Here is a 19,169-nt window from a genome sequence, read left to right on the forward strand (position 1 = left end):
TCTCTTATTTGTGTCAATGTTTTATAGCTCATGAGGAAATATGTGGTGTTTTATCTTTCAATCTTGTTGGGCAGCTTTCACCAATGGACTAGTGGCTTCATCCGCTTATCCAATAATTTTGCAAAAAGAGTCTAGCAGCGGCGTTCCCAGCCCCAATTAATTAACCTTCACTAATAATTCTCTTCACGTGTTTTGCCCCGATTCTTCAGTAAGCAACTTAATTTTGCAAATAGACACTCCTTCATGGTATGTGAATGTTGGAAGGCACCCGAGGATTCGGTTAGCCATGGCTTGTGTAAGCAAAAGGTTGGGAGGAGTGTCAACCATAAACTAAAACTAAAGTACATGTGTAAACAAAAGAGAAGAGGGATGATCTACCTTGCTGGTAGAGATAACGTCCTTCATGGGAGCCGCTCTTTGGAAGTCTGTTTGATGAGGGGGTTAGAGTGCCCACTACCATTCGTTGACAACAACAAACACCTCTCAAAACTTTACTTTTTATGCTCTCTATATGATTTCAAAACTTAAAACGCTCTAGCACATGATTTAATCCCTGCTTCCCTCTGCGAAGGGCCTTTCTTTTACTTTACGTTGAGTCAGTTTACCTACTTCCTTCCATCTTAGAAGCAAACACTTGTGTCAACTGTGCATTGATTCTTACATACTTGCTTATTTGCATTCATCATATTACTTTGTGTTGACAATTATCCATGAGATATACATGTTGGAAGTTGAAAGCAACTGCTGAAACTTAAATCTTCCTCTGTGTTGCTTCAATGCCTTTACTTTGAATTTATTGCTTTATGAGTTAACTCTTATATGAGACTTTTGATGCTTGTCTTGAAAGTACTATTCATGATAAGTTTTGCTATATGTTATCTATTTGTTAGCAACTATAGATCATTGCCTTGAGTCACTGCATTCATCGCATATGCTTTATAATAGTATGATCAAGATTATGTAAGTAGCATGTCACTACAGAAATTATTCTTTTTATCGTTTACCTACTCGAGGGCGAGCAGGAATTAAGCTTGGGGATGCTGATACGTCTCCAACGTACCTATAATTTACGATGTTCCATGCTTGTTTTATGACAATACTTACATGTTTTGCTCGCACTTTATAATGTTTTTATGCATTTTCCGGAACTAACCTATTAACAAGATGCCGAAGTGCCAGTTCCTGTTTTCTGCTATTTTTGGTTCCAGAAAGGCTGTTCGGGCAATATTCTCGGAATCGGACGAAATCAACGCCCAGAACCTTATTTTTTTCCGGAAGCTTCCAGAAAGTCAGAGAGGGACCAGAGGGGAGCCCTGGGGGCCCCACACGTGGAGGCGGCGCGGCCCAAGGGGGGTGATGACGCGTAAAGCACATGCCCGTTGGGAACCCCAAGTGGAAGGTGTGATGCGTACAGCAGCAAGTTTCCCTCAGTAAGAAACCAAGGTTTATCGAACCAGTAGGAGCCAAGAAGCACGTTGAAGGTTGATGGCGGCGGGATGTAGTGCGGCGCAACACCAGGGATTCCGGCGCCAACGTGGAACCTGCACAACACAACCAAAGTACTTTGCCCCAACGTAACGAGTGAGGTTGTCAATCTCACCGGCTTGCTTGTAACAAAGGATTAGATGTATAGTGTGGATGATGATTGTTTGCGTAAAACAAGTAGAACAAGTATTGCGAGAGATTGTATTCGATGTAAAGAATGGACCGGGGTCCACAGTTCACTAGAGGTGTCTCTCCCATAAGATAAATAGCATGTTGGGTGAACAAATTACAGTCGGGCAATTGGCAAATAGAGAGGGCATGACCATGCACATACATGATATGATGAATATTGTGAGATTTAATTGGGCATTATGACAAAGTACATAGACCGCTATCCAGCATGCATCTATGCCTAAAAAGTCCACCTTCAGGTTATCATCCGAACCCCTTCCAGTATTAAGTTGCAAAACAACAGACAATTGCATTAAGTATGGTGCGTAATGTAATCAATAACTACATCCTCGGACATAGCATCAATGTTTTATCCCTAGTGGCAACAAGCACATCGACAACCTTAGAACTTTCCGTCACCGTCCCAGCATTTAATGGAGGCATGAACCCGAGTATCGAGCATAAATACTCCCTCTTGGAGTTAAGAGCAAAAACTTGGCCGAGCCTCTACTAATAACGGAGAGCATGCAAGATCATAAACAACACATAGGTAATAGATTGATAATCAACATAACATAGTATTCTCTATCCATCGGATGCCGACAAACACAACATATAGAATTACAGATAGATGATCTTGATCATGTTAGGCAGCTCACAAGATCCGACAATGAAGCACATGAGGAGAAGACAACCATCTAGCTACTGCTATGGACCCATAGTCCAGGGGTGAACTACTCACTCATCACTCCGGAGGCGACCATGGCGGTGAAGAGTCCTCCGGGAGATGAATCCCCTCTCCGGTAGGGTGCCGGAGGTGATCTCCAGAATCCCCCGAGATGGGATTGGCGGCGGCGTCTCAGTAAGGTTTTCCGTATCGTGGCTCTCGGTACTGGGGGTTTCGTCATGGAGGCTTTAAGTAGGCGGAAGGGCAACGCGGGGGGCCACACGAGGGCCCCACATGCCAGGGCCGCGCGGCCTAGGGCTGGGCCGCGCCGCCCTGTTGTGGCGGCGCCTCGTGGCCCCACTTCCTTTCCCCCCTCGGTCTTCTGGAAGCTTCGTGCAAAAATAGGACCCTGGGCGTTGATTTCATCCAATTCCGAGAATATTTCTTTACTAGGATTTCTGAAACCAAAAACAGCAGAACAACGACAGCTGGCTCTTCGGCATCTCGTTAATAGGTTAGTGCCGGAAAATGCATAAATACGACATATAATGTGTATAAAACATGTACATATCATCAATAATGTGGCATGGAACATAAGAAATTATCGATACGTCGAGACGTATCAGCATCCCTAAGCTTAGTTCCTGCTCGTCCCGAGCAGTGTAAACGATAACAAAGATAATTTCGGAGTGACATGCCATCATAACCTTGATCATACTATTGTAAGCATATGTAATGAATGCAGCGATCAAAACAATGGTAATGACATGAGTAAACAAATGAATCATAAAGCAAAGACTTTTTGTGAATAGTACTTCAAGACAAGCATCAATAAGTCTTGCATAAGAGTTAACTCATAAAGCAATAAATCAAAGTAAAGGTATTGAAGCAACACAAAGGAAGATTAAGTTTCAGCGGTTGCTTTCAACTTATAACATGTATGTCTCATGGATAATTGTCAATGTAAAGTAATATAACAAGTGCAATATGCAAGTATGTAGGAATCAATGGACAGTTCACACAAGTGTTTGCTTCTTGAGGTGGAGAGAAATAGGTGAACTGACTCAACATAAAAGTAAAAGAAAGGTCCTTCAAAGAGGAAAGCATCGATTGCTATATTTGTGCTAGAGCTTTGGTTTTGAAAACATGAAACAATTTTGTCAACGGTAGTAATAAAGCATATGTATCATGCAAATTATATCTTACAAGTTGCAAGCTTCATGCATAGTATACTAATAGTGCCCGCACCTTGTCCTAATTAGCTTGGACTACCGGGATCATCGCAATACACATGTTTTAACCAAGTGTCACAAAGGGGTACTTCTATGCCGCCTGTACAAAGGTCTAAGGAGAAAGCTCGCATTTTGGATTTCTCGCTTTTGATTATTCTCAACTTAGACATCCATACCGGGACAACATAGACAACAGATAATGGACTCCTCTTTAATGCATAAGCATGTAGCAACAATTAGTGTTCTCATATGAGATTGAGGATATATGTCCAAAACTGAAACTTCCACCATGATTCATGGCTTTAGTTAGCGGCCCAATGTTCTTCTCTAACAATATGCATGCTCTAACCAATAAAGTGGTAGATCTCCCTTACTTCAGACAAGATGGACATGCATAGCAACTCACATGATTTTCAACAAAGAGTAGTTGATGGCGTCCCCAGGAAACATGGTTATCGCACAACAAGCAACTTAATAAGAGATAAAGTGCATAAGTACATATTCAATACCACAATAGTTTTTAGGCTATTTGTCCCATGAGCTATATATTGCAAAGGCGAATGATGGAAATTTAAAGGTAGCACTCAAGCAATTTACTTTGGAATGGCGGAGAAATACCATGTAGTAGGTAGGTATGGTGGACACAAATGGCATAGTGGTTGGCTCAAGGATTTTGGATGCATGAGAAGTATTCCCTCTCGATACAAGGTTTAGGCTAGCAAGGTTATTTGAAACAAACACAAGGATGAACCGGTGCAGCAAAACTCACATAAAAGACATATTGTAAACATTATAAGACTCTACACCGTCTTCCTTGTTGTTCAAAACTCAATACTAGAAATTATCTAGACTTTAGAGAGACCAAATATGCAAACCAAATTTAGCAAGCTCTAGGTGTTTCTTCATTAATGGGTGAAAAGTATATGATGCAAGAGCTTAAACATGAGCACAACAATTGCCAAGTATCAAATTATTCAAGACATTTTAGAATTACTACATGTAGCATTTCCCAATTCCAACCATATAACAAATTAACGAAGAAGATTCAACCTTCGCCATGAATACTATGAGTAAAGCCTAAGGACATATTTGTCCATATGCAACAGCGGAGCGTGTCTCTCTCCCACACAATGAATGCTAGGATCCATTTTATTCAAACAAAAACAAAAACAAAAACAAACCGACGCTCCAAGCAAAGTACATAAGATGTGATGGAATAAAAATATAGTTTCAGGGGAGGAACCTGATAATGTTGTCGATGAAGAAGGGGATGCCTTGGGCATCCCCAAGCTTAGACGCTTGAGTCTTCTTAGAATATGCAGGGGTGAACCACCGGGGCATCCCCAAGCTTAGAGCTTTCACTCTCCTTGATCATATTGCATCATTTCCCTCTCTTGATCCTTGAAAACTTCCTCCACACCAAACTCGAAACAACTCATTAGAGGGTTAGTGCACAATAAAAATTAACATGTTCAGAGGTGACATAATCATTCTTAACACTTCTGGACATTGCATAAAGCTACTGGACATTAATGGAACAAAAAAATTCATCCAACATAGCAAAAGAGGCAATGTGAAATAAAAGGCAGAATCTGTCAAAACAGAACAGTTCGTAAAGACGAATTTTAAAATGGCACCAGACTTGCTCAAATGAAAATTCCCAAATTGAATGAAAGTTGCGTACATATCTAAGGATCACGCACGTAAATTGACATATTTTTCTGAGCTACCTACAGAGAGGCAGGTCGAAATTCGTGACAGCAAAGAAATCTGTTACTGCGCAGTAATCCAAATCTAGTATGAACCTTACTATCAACGACTTTACTTGGCACAACAATGCACAAAACTAAGATAAGGAGAGGTTGCTACAGTAGTAAACAACTTCCAAGACTCAAATTCAAAACAAAAATACTGTAGTAAAAACATGGGTTGTCTCCCATAAGCGCTTTTCTTTAACGCCTTTCAGCTAGGCGCAGAAAGTGTGTATCAAGTATTATCAAGAGATGCAGCATCAATATAGGCGTTGGGAGTTTTCTCAACTGTGCATTTTATCTTATCTATATGAGTTTCAGAATCTCCCTTTTCATTATTCTTAGGCTTGCTACCCTCGTCAAACAAGTTTTCAGGGACAACCCAACCATAGTTATTCTCTAGAGCGTCACTCATTCCCAGGAGCTTACAAGGTATTGTTGTCATAATTTCCCCACCATCATTAATATTATTAGTGTACCTAACTCTCTCCATGTCCATCTTTTCAAGGATACTAACAAAATTGGTATAAGAGCCAAGCATATTGTATTTAGTAAAGACCTTTCTAGCCTCTCTTGCTACACCACCAAATTCTTTATGTAGGGTTTCTAAAACAAAATCTTTCTTTTCCCCTTCTTCCATATCACCGAGTGTGAGAAAAATGTGTTGGATTATAGGATTAAGATTAACAAATTTAGTTTCCAACATGTGAACTAAAGAAGCAGCAGCAATTTCATAAGTAGGAGCAAGTTCTACCAAGTGTCTATCTTCAAAATCTTCAGTGGTACTAACATGAGTGAAAAAAATTTCTATATTATCTCTCCCAATTATAGACCCACGTCCTATCGGTATGTCTTTCAGAGTAAACTTAGGAGGAAACATGATGAAATAAACAAAAAGTAAATAAAGTAAATGCAAGTAACTAATTTTTTTGTGTTTTTGATATAGAGTGCAAGACAGTAAATAAAGTAAAGCTAGCAACTAATTTTTTTGTGTTTTGATATAATGCAGACAAACAAAGTAGTAAATAAAATAAAGCAAGACAAAAACAAAGTAAAGAGATTGGATTGTGGAGACTCCCTTGCAGCGTGTCTTGATCTCCCCGGCAACGGCGCCGGAAATTTAGCTTGATGACGCGTAAAGCACACGCCCGTTGGGAACCCCAAGTGGAAGGTGTGATGCGTACAGCGAGCAAGTTTCCTCGGTAAGAAACCAAGGTTTATCGAACCGGTAGGAGCCAAGAAGCACGTTGAAGGTTGATGGCGGCGGGATGTAGTGCGGCGCAACACCGGGATTCCGGCGCCAACGTGGAACCTGCACAACACAACCAAAGTACTTTGCCCCAACGTAACGGTGAGGTTGTCAATCTCACCGGCTTGCTGTAACAAAGGATTAGATGTATAGTGTGGATGATGATTGTTTGCAGAAAACGAGTAGAACAAGTATTGCGAGTAGATTGTATTCGATGTAAAGAATGGACCGGGGTCCACAGTTCACTAGAGGTGTCTCTCCCATAAGATAAATAGCATGTTGGGTGAACAAATTACAGTCGGGCAATTGACAAATAGAGAGGGCATGACCATGCACATACATGATATGATGAATATTGTGAGATTTAATTGGGCATTACGACAAAGTACATAGACCGCTATCCAGCATGCATCTATGCCTAAAAGTCCACCTTCGAGGTTATCATCCGAACCCCTTCCGGTATTAAGTTGCAAAACAACAGACAATTGCATTAAGTATGGTGCGTAATGTAATCAATAACTACATCCTCGGACATAGCATCAATGTTTTATCCCTAGTGGCAACAGGACATCCACAACCTTAGAACTTTCGTCACCGTCCCGCATTTAATGGAGGCATGAACCCGAGTATCGAGCATAAATACTCCCTCTTGGAGTTAAGAGCAAAAACTTGGCCGGAGCCTCTACTAATAACGGAGAGCATGCAAGATCATAAACAACACATAGGTAATAGATTGATAATCAACATAACATAGTATTCTCTATCCATCGGATGCCGACAAACACAACATATAGAATTACAGATAGATGATCTTGATCATGTTAGGCAGCGCACAAGATCCGACAATGAAGCACATGAGGAGAAGACAACCATCTAGCTACTGCTATGGACTCATAGTCCAGGGGTGAACTACTCACTCATCACTCCGGAGGCGACCATGGCGGTGAAGAGTCCTCCGAGAGATGAATCCCCTCTCCGGCGAGGTGCCGGAGGTGATCTCCGAGAATCCCCCGAGATGGGATTAGCGGCGGCGGCGTCTCGCAAGGTTTTCCGTATCGTGGCTCTCGGTACCGGGGTTTCGTCACGGAGGCTTTAAGTCGGCGGAAGGGCAACGCGGGGGCCACACGAGGGCCCCACACGCCGGGGCCGCGCGGCCTAGGGCTGGGCCGCGCCGCCCTGTTGTGGCGGCGCCTCGTGGCCCCACTTCCTTTCCCCTCGGTCTTCCGGAAGCTTCGTGCAAAAATAGGACCCCGGGCGTTGATTTCGTCCAATTCCGAGAATATTTCTTTACTAGGATTTCTGAAACCAAAAACAGCAGAAAACAACAGAATCGGCTCTTCGGCATCTCGTGAATAGGTTAGTGCCGGAAAATGCATAAATACGACATATAATGTGTATAAAACATGTAGATATCATCAATAATGTGGCATGGAACATAAGAAATTATCGATACGTCAGAGACGTATCAGGGGGGTGGGCGCCCCCCTAGTGTGAGGAGGCCCCGTGGCCCCTCCGACTCCGACTCTTCGCCTATTTATGCCGTCCTGACCTAAAACGTCGACACCAATTGACGAAACTCCAGAAAGACTCCAGGGGCGCCGCCACCATCGCGAAACTCCGTTTCGGGGGACAGAAGTCTCTGTTCCGGCACCCTGCCGGGACGGGGAACTGCCCCCGGAAGCCATCTCCATCAACGCCATCGCCTCCATCTTGCTCCGTGAGTAGTTCGCCCATGGACTACGGGTTCTAGCTGTAGCTAGTTGGTATTCTCTCCCCATGTACTTCAATACAATGATCTCATGAGCTGCCTTACATGATTGAGATTCATCTGATGTAATCGGTGTTGTGTTTGTCGGGATCCGATGGATTGTTACATTATGATTAGTCTATCTATAAAGTTTGTGAAGTTATTGTTGCTGCAATCTTGTTGTGTTTAATGCTTGTCACTAGGGCCCGAGTGGCATGATCTTAGATTTAAGCTCTATACTTATTGCTTAGATTGTATCTACAAGTTGTTTGCACATGTCTATGTCCGGAACCCGAGGCCCCAGAGTGACAGCAACTGGGATAACTGGAGGGGAAGGCTTAGGTATGAGGATCACATGTTTTCACCAAGTGTTAATGCTTTTCTCCGGTGCTCTATTAAAAGGAGTACCTTAATTGCCAGTAGATTCCCTTGAGGCCCGGCTGCCACCGGCTAGTTGGACAAAAGATGTTGTACAAGTTTCTCATTGCGAGCACGTATGACTATATATGGAAAACATGCCTACATGATTAATAATCTTGATGTTCTGTCTTAATGCTATTTCAATCCTATCAATTGCCCAACTCGTAATTTGTTCACCCAACACTTGTTATTGGAGAGTTACCACTAGTGTAGATAGCTGGGAACCCCGGTCCATCTCCCATCATCATATACTCGTTCTATATGTCATTGGAAGTAGTATCAACTATTTTCTGGTGCCATTGCCTCTGTGTTACTATTACTGCTGCTGTGTTACTGTTACTACTGCTCTCATATTACTGTTGCTTTCATATCACCCCTGTTACTAGTGCTTTTCCAGGTGCAGCTGAATTGACAACTGAGTTGTTAAGGCTTATAAGTATTCTTTACCTCCCCTTGTGTCGAATCAATAAATTTGGGTTTTACTTCCCTTGAAGACTGTTGCGATCCCCTATACTTGTGGGTTATCAATATTCCATCCAAGTCCATCAATTTTATAGATCCATTTACTTTCAAAAAGTATTCATCTATCATGGATTTCATGGCGCATGGCCATTTTAACGGAGTCAGGGCCCATCATAACTTCTTTGTTTGTAGTTGGTTTATCATTGTTCAAAATCAATCCTTTGTCCACAAATCATTTATTTGATCACAAAGTAAACCATACCTACAAGATTCAATAAGTACTTCGATCTCCATGGCTAAAACATTTTTTAGTCATGGAAGCCATGATCGTCGTGGCCGCTTCCGGAACCAGTTTCCGATGCTGCGCTACTCTGATCATTATGCTCAGGTTCATAAACCTTATCAAGTTCTATTGTCCTCCCACTCAAATACTTCGCTAGAAAACAATTTATTGGAAATAAGCAAGTAACATTAACAAACACTTTTGTCTTTTACTTCATAGTGAAAAGAATTCCAATCAATTCTTTGGGATAACCAACAAAGACATTCATCCAATTTTGGTTGTAAACTCTTAGACCAAAATTTAAAGAAAGGACTATTAGGGTTTATGGTGTCATTTCAACGGATCATGATGATGCTCTATTTAGTGTAAAAGCGGTAGTCTCTAAAGCATAATTCACAAAAATATAATGGCATCAATATTTTATCTCATCATTGACCCAACAAGGTTTGGATACATCTCTCGGATACTCCATCATCACTATGATACTCCAAGAAACGTGAGTTGTAGAACAGTTTCATAACTCTCTTAGATGTTCGCTAAAACTCGTAATTCAAATATTTCCACCATGATCCAATCATAGATATTTGACTTTTCTATTACGATGATTTCCACTTCATGCTGAATTTTATTTGAATCCATTCAAATGTTTCAAACTTCTTCCTTATCGAATATATCCACATTTATATACTCAATTCATTGTTGGAAGTTTTCATGAAGTAGAAGAATCTCCCGCACACAACTATGCCCAATGAACCACATACATCATCATGTATGTTTCCACTAAGTTAGTTGCCCGTTCAACTCTTGGCCTATGAACGGTATTTTAGTCATTCTCTTTTAGAAAAGATTTGCAAGCGCCAAACGATTCAAAAATCAAATGACTCCAAAAAATCCATTTGCATGGAGTTCCTTCATGTGTTCCTCTCTAACATGACCTAAATAGCGGTTCCACAAATAAGTGGAATTCAAATCAATTGCCTTATGGCATTTTAGCGTCAGTGTTATGTATGTGTGTTTCACCATTAAGATTTATAATAACTTATCCATCGTACATGGAGTGATGTCATAATTTGAACAACTCATTGTTTTCATTTGACCAGAGCAAAATAACAATTATGAAGTTCTTTATTATAAATTCTAAGGGCTAGGTAGAATGCCAACGACAAGCATAATAACACTTTATTATGTTCCAGACGTGCATTATTACCATATTCCTTATTAGTCACTTAGGCCATCATATTGTTGTATTGTGTTATATTGTATGACATCTCATACCAAGCAATCTGGTACAAATACCCAAGAATTTCATTATGTGACCAAACAAGGAATACATCCATAACATGTATATCATTTATATACACCTGAGCTAGACTTTCTAGTCTTTTCTTTCTTTCTGCCAAAATATCTTTTGTAGTTTCTCTTTTAGCTTTCCTCATTCTCAGAAAAACACTTCAACATCAATAACTTCTAGGTTTGTTGGTCAAATACCAATAACCTTGAGGTTCTTTCTTTGAAGTTGATCATCATATGACAAGTGTTCCAGATTTCACTATTAGTAGCTTTCTAATATGATGAACAATTTCACTCATAATTTTATCCATCATATCATGACGACTTTCCGAGACCATGTCTGTACATGCTAGGCTCTTATAGTTTAACCTCAGTATTCGCATGTACAAATCTGGCCTGCACCCGTTGTATGCACACGTAGAATCTATCACACCCGATCATCATGTGATGCTTCGAAACGACGAGTTTTAGCAACGGTGCATACTAAGGACAATCACTTCATGGATATGCGAATATCGTTAGTGCCCAACTTAGTTGGAGGATTGGGACGCCTGGCGTCTTCAACCTTCATACAATCCCATAAAACTTATGAGTTTATGTAGTCTCACCAAATTATATTCTATCATCTTGCAACAAGGTCTTAGATATCACATATATCTCATACCTCGCTTATTTCTGAAAACAAAATTTTCAGCTCCTTATTTTTCAAACAGATTTGAACTTCAAGTTTCACGGAGACAAGATGACTTTAGGTACTAATTGAAACCATAGCTCTTTGAATCAACAATGTGAGGTTTACTAAAAGTTTGCAATAGGACTTAATCATTTCTTGATTCTTTAACAATACGGTACCAGTCCGTAAAGTTACTTGTCAGACTTAACAGTATTTCTATCTCAATTACAAGACTAGCGTATGGTAGAAAACGGATGCCAATTCTACAAATTAATTCAAAATACTATTCAGACTATGTTTATGATAATTAGTTCATGTTTTAATCTAATTACTAATGAACTCCCACTTAATACAACATCCCTCATAGTTGTTAAGTGGCACACGATCCATATCCACTACACCAAAACCGATCATCACGTGAGATGATGTAGCTTCAACGGTGAACATCAACATGTTGATCATATCATCCATATGACTCGTGTTCAACCTTTCGGTTTCTTGTGTTCCGAGGCCATGTCTGTACATGCTAGGCTCGTCAAGCAAACCCAAGTATTCCGCGTGTGCAAACATGGCTTACACCCGTTGTATGTGAACGTAGAATCTATCACATCCGATCATCACGAGATGCTTCGAAACGACGAACTTTGGCAACGGTGCATACGAGGGGAGAACACTTTATTATCTTGATATTAATGTGAGGGATCATCTTACAATGCTACCGTCGCGATCTAAGCAAAATAAGATGCATAAAGGATTAACATCACATGCAATTCATATGTGATATGATATGGCCCTTTAGTCTTTGTGCCTTCGATCTTTATCTTCAAAGCACGGACATGATCTCCATCATCAACGAGCATGATCTTCATCATCGTCGGCGTAGCGTCAAGGTCCATGGCGCCGTCTTCATGGTTGTTCTCCATGTAGCAACTATTACAACTACTTTGAAATACTACTCAACATGAAATTTAAAGACAACCATAAGGTTCCTGCCGGTTGCCACAATACAATAATGATCATCTCATACATACTCATCATCACATCATGGCCATATCACATCACCAAACCCTGCAAAAACAAGTTAGACGTCTCTAATTTGGTTTGCATATTTTACGTGGTTTAGGGTTTTCGAGTAAGATCCAATCTACCTACGAACATGAACCACAACGGTGATACTAGTGTTGTCAATAGAAAGAGTAAATTGAATCTTCACTATGGTGGGAGAGACAGACACCCGCAAAGCCACTTATGCAATACAAGTTGCATGTCGAACGTGGAGCAAGTCTCATGAACGCAGTCATGTAAAGTTAGCCCGAGCCGCTTCATCCCACCATGCCGCAAGATGCAAAGTACACGAACTAAAGACAACAAAGCATCAACGCCCACAAAACAATTGTGTTCTACTCGTGCAACCAATCTATGCATAGACACGGCTCTGATACCACTGATGGGATTCGTAGCATAGAAAACAAAAAAATTCCTACCGCAAGAACGAAACACAAGCCAAGATCTAATCTAGAAGATGGTAGCAACGAGGGGATCACGAGACTAACCCTTGAAGATTTCCAAAGCCTACGAGATTAGATCTCGTTGTTGCAGAAGATGATCACTTGCCGCTTTCAAAAGCGCGTAGAAGATCTTGACGGTGCTACAATCGGGCAGCACCTCCATACTCAGTCACACGTACGGTGTTGATGAAGATGACGTCCTCCTCCCCGTTCCAGCGGGCAGCGGAAGTAGTAGATCCTCCTCGGAATCCCGGCAGCACGACGGCGTGGTGACGGTGGTGGTGGAGATCTCCGGCAGGGCTTCGCCTAAGCCTATGCGGGAGAGGTGGTGGAGGAGCAGAGGCTAGGGTTTGGGGAGAGGGGGGTGGTGCGGCCAACTCTTGGCTTAGGGTCGGTCGGCCCCCTCCCGTTGCCCCTCATTATATAGGTGGAAGCCCCAAGTGTTGGTATCCAAGTCTTCGAATAAGACCCGAAACCAAAACCTACCATAGGTACGAAACCTACCCAAGGTGGGAGTCCTACTCAAGGTGGGACTCCCACCCTTCCTTGGAGGGGGGTGGCCGGCCACCTTAGGTGGAGCCCACCTGGGACTCCTCCCCTTAGGGTTGGCCGGCCTAGCTAGTGGAGTCCCTCCGGGACTCCACCTTCCATAGTGATTTCTTCCGGACTTTTCTAGAACCTTCCATAAATGCACCGGATCATTTTCAAACTTGTAAAATGACCTCCTATATATGAATCTTATTCTCCGGACCATTCCGAAACTCCTCGTGATGTCCTGGATCACATCCGAGACTCTGAACTAAACTTCGAACTCCATTCCATATTCCATATCTACTTATAACGACATCAAACCTTAAGTGTGTCACCCTACGGTTCGCGAACTATGCAGACATGGTTGAGACTTCTCTCCGACCAATAACCAATAGCGGGATCCGGAGATCCATAATGGCTCCCACATATTCAACGATGACTTAGTGATCGAATGAACCATTTACATACGATACCGATTCCCTTTGTCACGCGATATTTTACTTGTCCAAGGTTTGATCATCGGTATCTCTATACCTTGTTCAACCTCGTCTCCTGACAAGTACTCTTTACTCGTACCGTGGTATGTGATCTCTTATGAACCATTCATATGCTTGCAAGCTAAAGGACTAGGTAACTATGTATCGAAAGCTTATAGCAAATGAACTTAATGACGTGATCTTATGCTACGCTTAATTGGGTGTGTCCATTACATCATTCATCAATGACATAACCTTGTTATTAATAACATCCAATGTTCATGATCACGAAACGATGACCATCTATTAATCAACAAGCTAGTTATACAAGAGGCTTACTAGGGACTCCTTGTTGTTCACATAACACACATGTATCAATGTTTCGGTTAATACAATTATAACATGGTATGTAAACATTTATCATAAACATGAAGATATATAATAACCACTTTATTATTGCCTCTTGGGCATATCTCCAACAAAGATATCACATGTTTCTTGTACGGGGAGGCTGACATCGGGGACCCATGAGCCAGCAACGTCGTCAATGTTTTAAAGGTGACAGGGGATCGAAAGAAAAAATAAGCCAAAAATCAGTTGGTAAAAAATCCAAGAAAAGGAACATTTATCGTTCTGAGAGGATGACATGCGGGACTCATGAGGCAGCAACATCATCAACGTTTCCAAGGTGGAACGGGATCCAAAAAAAGGAAAAAATAGTCAGAAAATAGGGGTAAAAATAACTCCAAGGAAGGAAGGTTTATTGTTCATAGAGGCTGGCGTGTGGGACCCATGAGCCAGCAGAGTCCTCAACGTTTCAAAGGCGGCAGGGGATCAAAAGAAAAAGGAAGTAGCTAGAAATTAGGGGTCAAAAATAACTCCAAGAAAAATGAAACTTTTATTGTTCATAGAGGATGCGGGATCCATGAGCCAGCAGCTTCCTCAATATTTCAAAGGTGGCATGAGATCGAAAAAAAGGCAAGTGAACAAATATCAGGAGCCAAAAATAATCCAAGAAAAGAAACTTTATTGCACATAGAGGATAACATGCGGGTCCCATTTTGCAGCAGTGGTCTCAACGTTTCAAATGCGGCATGAGATCAAAAGAAAACAGAAGTAGCCAGAAATTAGGGGGTCAAAAAAACTCCAAGAAAAGAAAGTTTATTGTACATAGAGGATGGCATGTGGGTCCCATGAGCCAACATCTTACTCAACGTTTCCAAGGCGGCAGGGGATCAAAAGAAAAAAAAGAAATAGCCAAAAAATCAGAGGGTGAAAAAAATCCAAGAAAAAAAACTTTTATAGTACATAGAGGATGACATGCGGGTCCCATGAGCCAGCAGGTTCCTCAACGTTTCAAAGGCGACATGAGATTGAAAGAAAAAGGCAAGTGGTCAAATATCAGGAGCCAAAATAATCCAAGAAAAGAAACTTTTATTGTACATAGAGGATGACATATGGGTCCCATTTTGCAGCATCGGTCTCAACGTTTCAAAGGCGGCATGAGATCAAAAGAAAAAGACAAGTGACCAAATATCAGGAGCCAAAATTAATCCAAGAAAAGAAACTTTTATCGTACATAGAGGATGACATGTGGGTCCCATTTTACAACAGCGGCGTCAATGTTTCAAACGTGGAACGGGATTGAAAGAAAAAGGAAAGTGATCAAATATCAGGTGCCAAAAATAACTCTAAGAAAAGAAACTTGATTGTACATAGAGGATGACATGCGGGTCCCATTTTGCAGCTGTGGTCTCAACGTTTCAAAGGTAGCACGGGATTGAAAGAAAAAGGCAAGTGACCAAATATCAGGTGCCAAAAATAAGTCCAAGAAAAGAAACTTGACTGTACATAGAAGATGACATGCGGGTCCCATTTTGCAGCAGCTTACTCAACGTTTCAAAGGTGGCGCCAGATCAAAAGAAAAAGGCAAGTGACCAAATATCAGGTGCCAAAAATAACTCCAAGAAAAGAAACTTGATTGTACACAGAGGATGACATGCGGGACCCATGAGGCAGCAGCATCCTTAATGTTTCCTAGGCGGCAGGGGATCAAAAGAAAAAGGAAATATCCAAAAATCAAAGGGTGAAAAAAATCCAAGAAAAGAAACTTGATTGTATATAGAGGATGACATGCGGGTAACATTTTGCAGCAGCGGTCTCAACGTTTCAAATGTGGCATGTGATCGAAAGAAAAAAGGCAAGTGACCAAATATCAGGTGCCAAAAATAACTCCAAGAAAAGAAACTTGATTGTACATAGAGGATGACATGCGGGTCCATTTGCAGCAGCGGTCTCAACGTTTTAGATGCGGCACGGGATCGAAAGAAAAAGGCAAGTGACCAAATATCAGGTACCAAAAATAAGTCCAAGAAAAGAAATTTGATTGTACATAGATGATGATATGCGGGTCCCATTTTGCAGCAGTTGTCGCAACATTTCAGATGCGTCACGGGATCGAAAGAAAAAGGCAAGTGACCAAATGTCAGGTTCCAAAAATAACTCCAAGAAAAGAAACTTGATTGTACATAGAGGATGACCTGTGGGTCCCATTTTGCTGCAGCGGTCTCAACGTTTCCAAGGCGGCACGGGATCAAAAGAAAAAGGAAGTAGACCGAAATTAGGAGGTAAAAAAAATCCAAGAAAAGAAAGAATTTTCGTTCATAAAGGATGACATGCGGGACCCATGATCCTGCATCGTAAACGGCTCAATCGGAGAACGTTGAACGAGATGGAGCGATCGAGAAAAAAACAATGCTAGAGAGGCTGCCATCTGGGCCCTACATCCCTGGGCGGTGCGAATTTGCGTTGACTCGACCGGCGCGCCCGAGAATTCATCATGCACCACGTCCCGGGCCACCATACGCGATGTTTTCCACGTTTACGTCGGGCTAGATGGCATCAAAAACGAGAGAAAAAAGTTTTGACACGCACCACGGAGAGAGCAAAAATCATCGGGCATGGTGCATCAGCAACCACGGCGCGACTTTCAATTCATCGGCCATGGCAACTTTTCTTGTAGTGACTTTGCATAATTATTTAGAATCTATATATTATAAACTCCAAAGTTCATGTTAGTTCTATCACCTTCATGCCTGGGACAAACATAGGTTAAGCTTGGGGATGTTGATGCATGTAAAATGCATACATGAACTTTGTCCTTTATCATATTGAATTCCCACATATTTGCAACATATATAATGATAATATCATGTTTTACATTGATTTATGGGGATTTACCAATGATCCCCTTTATTTGGTTTATAACCATGCAGAATAGGAAAACTCTGTTTTGTGTATTTTTCACTTTCAGAGACCTATGCGGAGTCAAATTGACCTAAGATTTTTGGAGCGCCACTTTTTCATCGGAAGAAGCACCCTGGAACTTTAGAGGAGGCATGGAAAGGCCTAAGGCCCGAAAGACCTCAGGTGCCACGCCAGCAAGGTAGGGCGCGCCACCCAGGGTCTTTCGACCGCCGATCATCCAATCGCCCTGATTCTTTCGCCCACCGACGTATTTTGACCTAAAAATCACTATATATATGGCCGCGAAGAGTTCTCGAGAGGAGAGCGCCGCACAAACACAAAAACACGAAAACGGAGGTTGCTGCAGAGAAGATTGGAGGGGAAAGTCCGCTGGGACCACCGCCGGAGGGATCTCCACCTTCTGCAACGTCTTCATCATCATCACCATGAGCTGCATCACATGATTATATTCATATGAGCTGCATCACATGATTATGGATATGTGAGCTGTAGTAGCTTGATCTATTTCTCTCATGTTCTTCATAGTTCTTAGTGCCATATGAGCTGCATCACATGATTATGGCCATATTTGTAATACATATGTGGTGGATCCTTATTCTATGATATTTTGCTATGAGATCTGATCATATTTATGTGTAAGATGTATTGATAGATGCATATTACGTACCCCGTTCTTAAGTATTTGTTATGATCAAACATCTATGCAAGAGCGCGTGTGGGGTGATGTGTGTATTAGATGGAGTAGCATGGTTTTAGTGATTGGATAGTGACAATATTTTCAAGATCTATTATGGCCTTGGCCTTTTCTTTTACTACCTCACTAGGGATAAAGTGAATGCATGTGCTATGTTCGTCACGTGACAGTAGTGATGATCTTGTTTGTTCAAGATAGCATATTTGATATTCAAACATCACGTCAAAGTACTTATGGCGATGCTCTGTTAATTCTTAATACAAGATTGTATGGAGTTTTCCCTTTCTTGTGGAGTAGAAGAGAGATGTGTTGCATCATCTCTATGTTAGGACGTGATGCCCATATTAATTCTGATCTTACGCATATTAGTATTTGTACCTTCATATCTCATTGATGAATTACTATTTGTCCACTACAACTTAAAAGAGAAAATAATCAACTGAACCCATGAACCCCGGTCCACTTTTTATCATAAAAACTACTTTATCTTGCTTTTATCTTGTTTTCTATTTGCTGCACTATTTTAATCGGAAAATACAAAAATATTTACTCTTATTTGCATCCAAAATACCAAAATCAATCAAACCTTTTACATTTTTTACTTAGTTATTTTATCTAGCCTAGTTTTACTTGCTTTATTTTTACTTGTGCTTTATTTACTTACACGAAACCTTGTGTTGACAACCACACGGTGGAGATGGGGACACAAGAAATTTATTTTACTTGCAGGATTGGCAGAAGAAGGGAGAAGAGAATACTCTCTTTGTCCAATTTCCTGAGAGTTCGATATAAACCCTCGAGTCACCCTTGTGGGAAAAATACTCTGCTGACACAACATTCTGCACTTGCAGTCCCAACGTCATTAGGCTCACATCTTGCATGAGGACCCCACGACCACTACCGAACTAGTAGCTCTCATGACAATGCTTCCTTGCCCGACGGTGCCAATGTAACCTGCCTAACGCCTTTGTCCATGTGTGTTGTGATGAACCTTCGTATTCTTGCTTCAGCCTCGTCCATAGACGTGCGAATCGTATATTGGAAAACATTACCTAGAGCGAACTAGCTAGCGGGTACTCTTCGTTTCTTTGATTTTCCTTTACACATTGTTACTAGAACCCATCCATCTTCTTCGGTTGCTAGACCAGACTAGTTAGCGGGCAGACGTGCTTCGATTTTGTTTATGGATGGATGAGTATCTATATTTAGATAAATTGATAGAAGACTCAATAACACTAATGAGGTCTACCTACAAAATAAATT

This window comes from Lolium rigidum, chromosome 2, assembly GCF_022539505.1.
Source record: "Lolium rigidum isolate FL_2022 chromosome 2, APGP_CSIRO_Lrig_0.1, whole genome shotgun sequence".
Classification (NCBI taxonomy): domain Eukaryota; kingdom Viridiplantae; phylum Streptophyta; class Magnoliopsida; order Poales; family Poaceae; genus Lolium; species Lolium rigidum.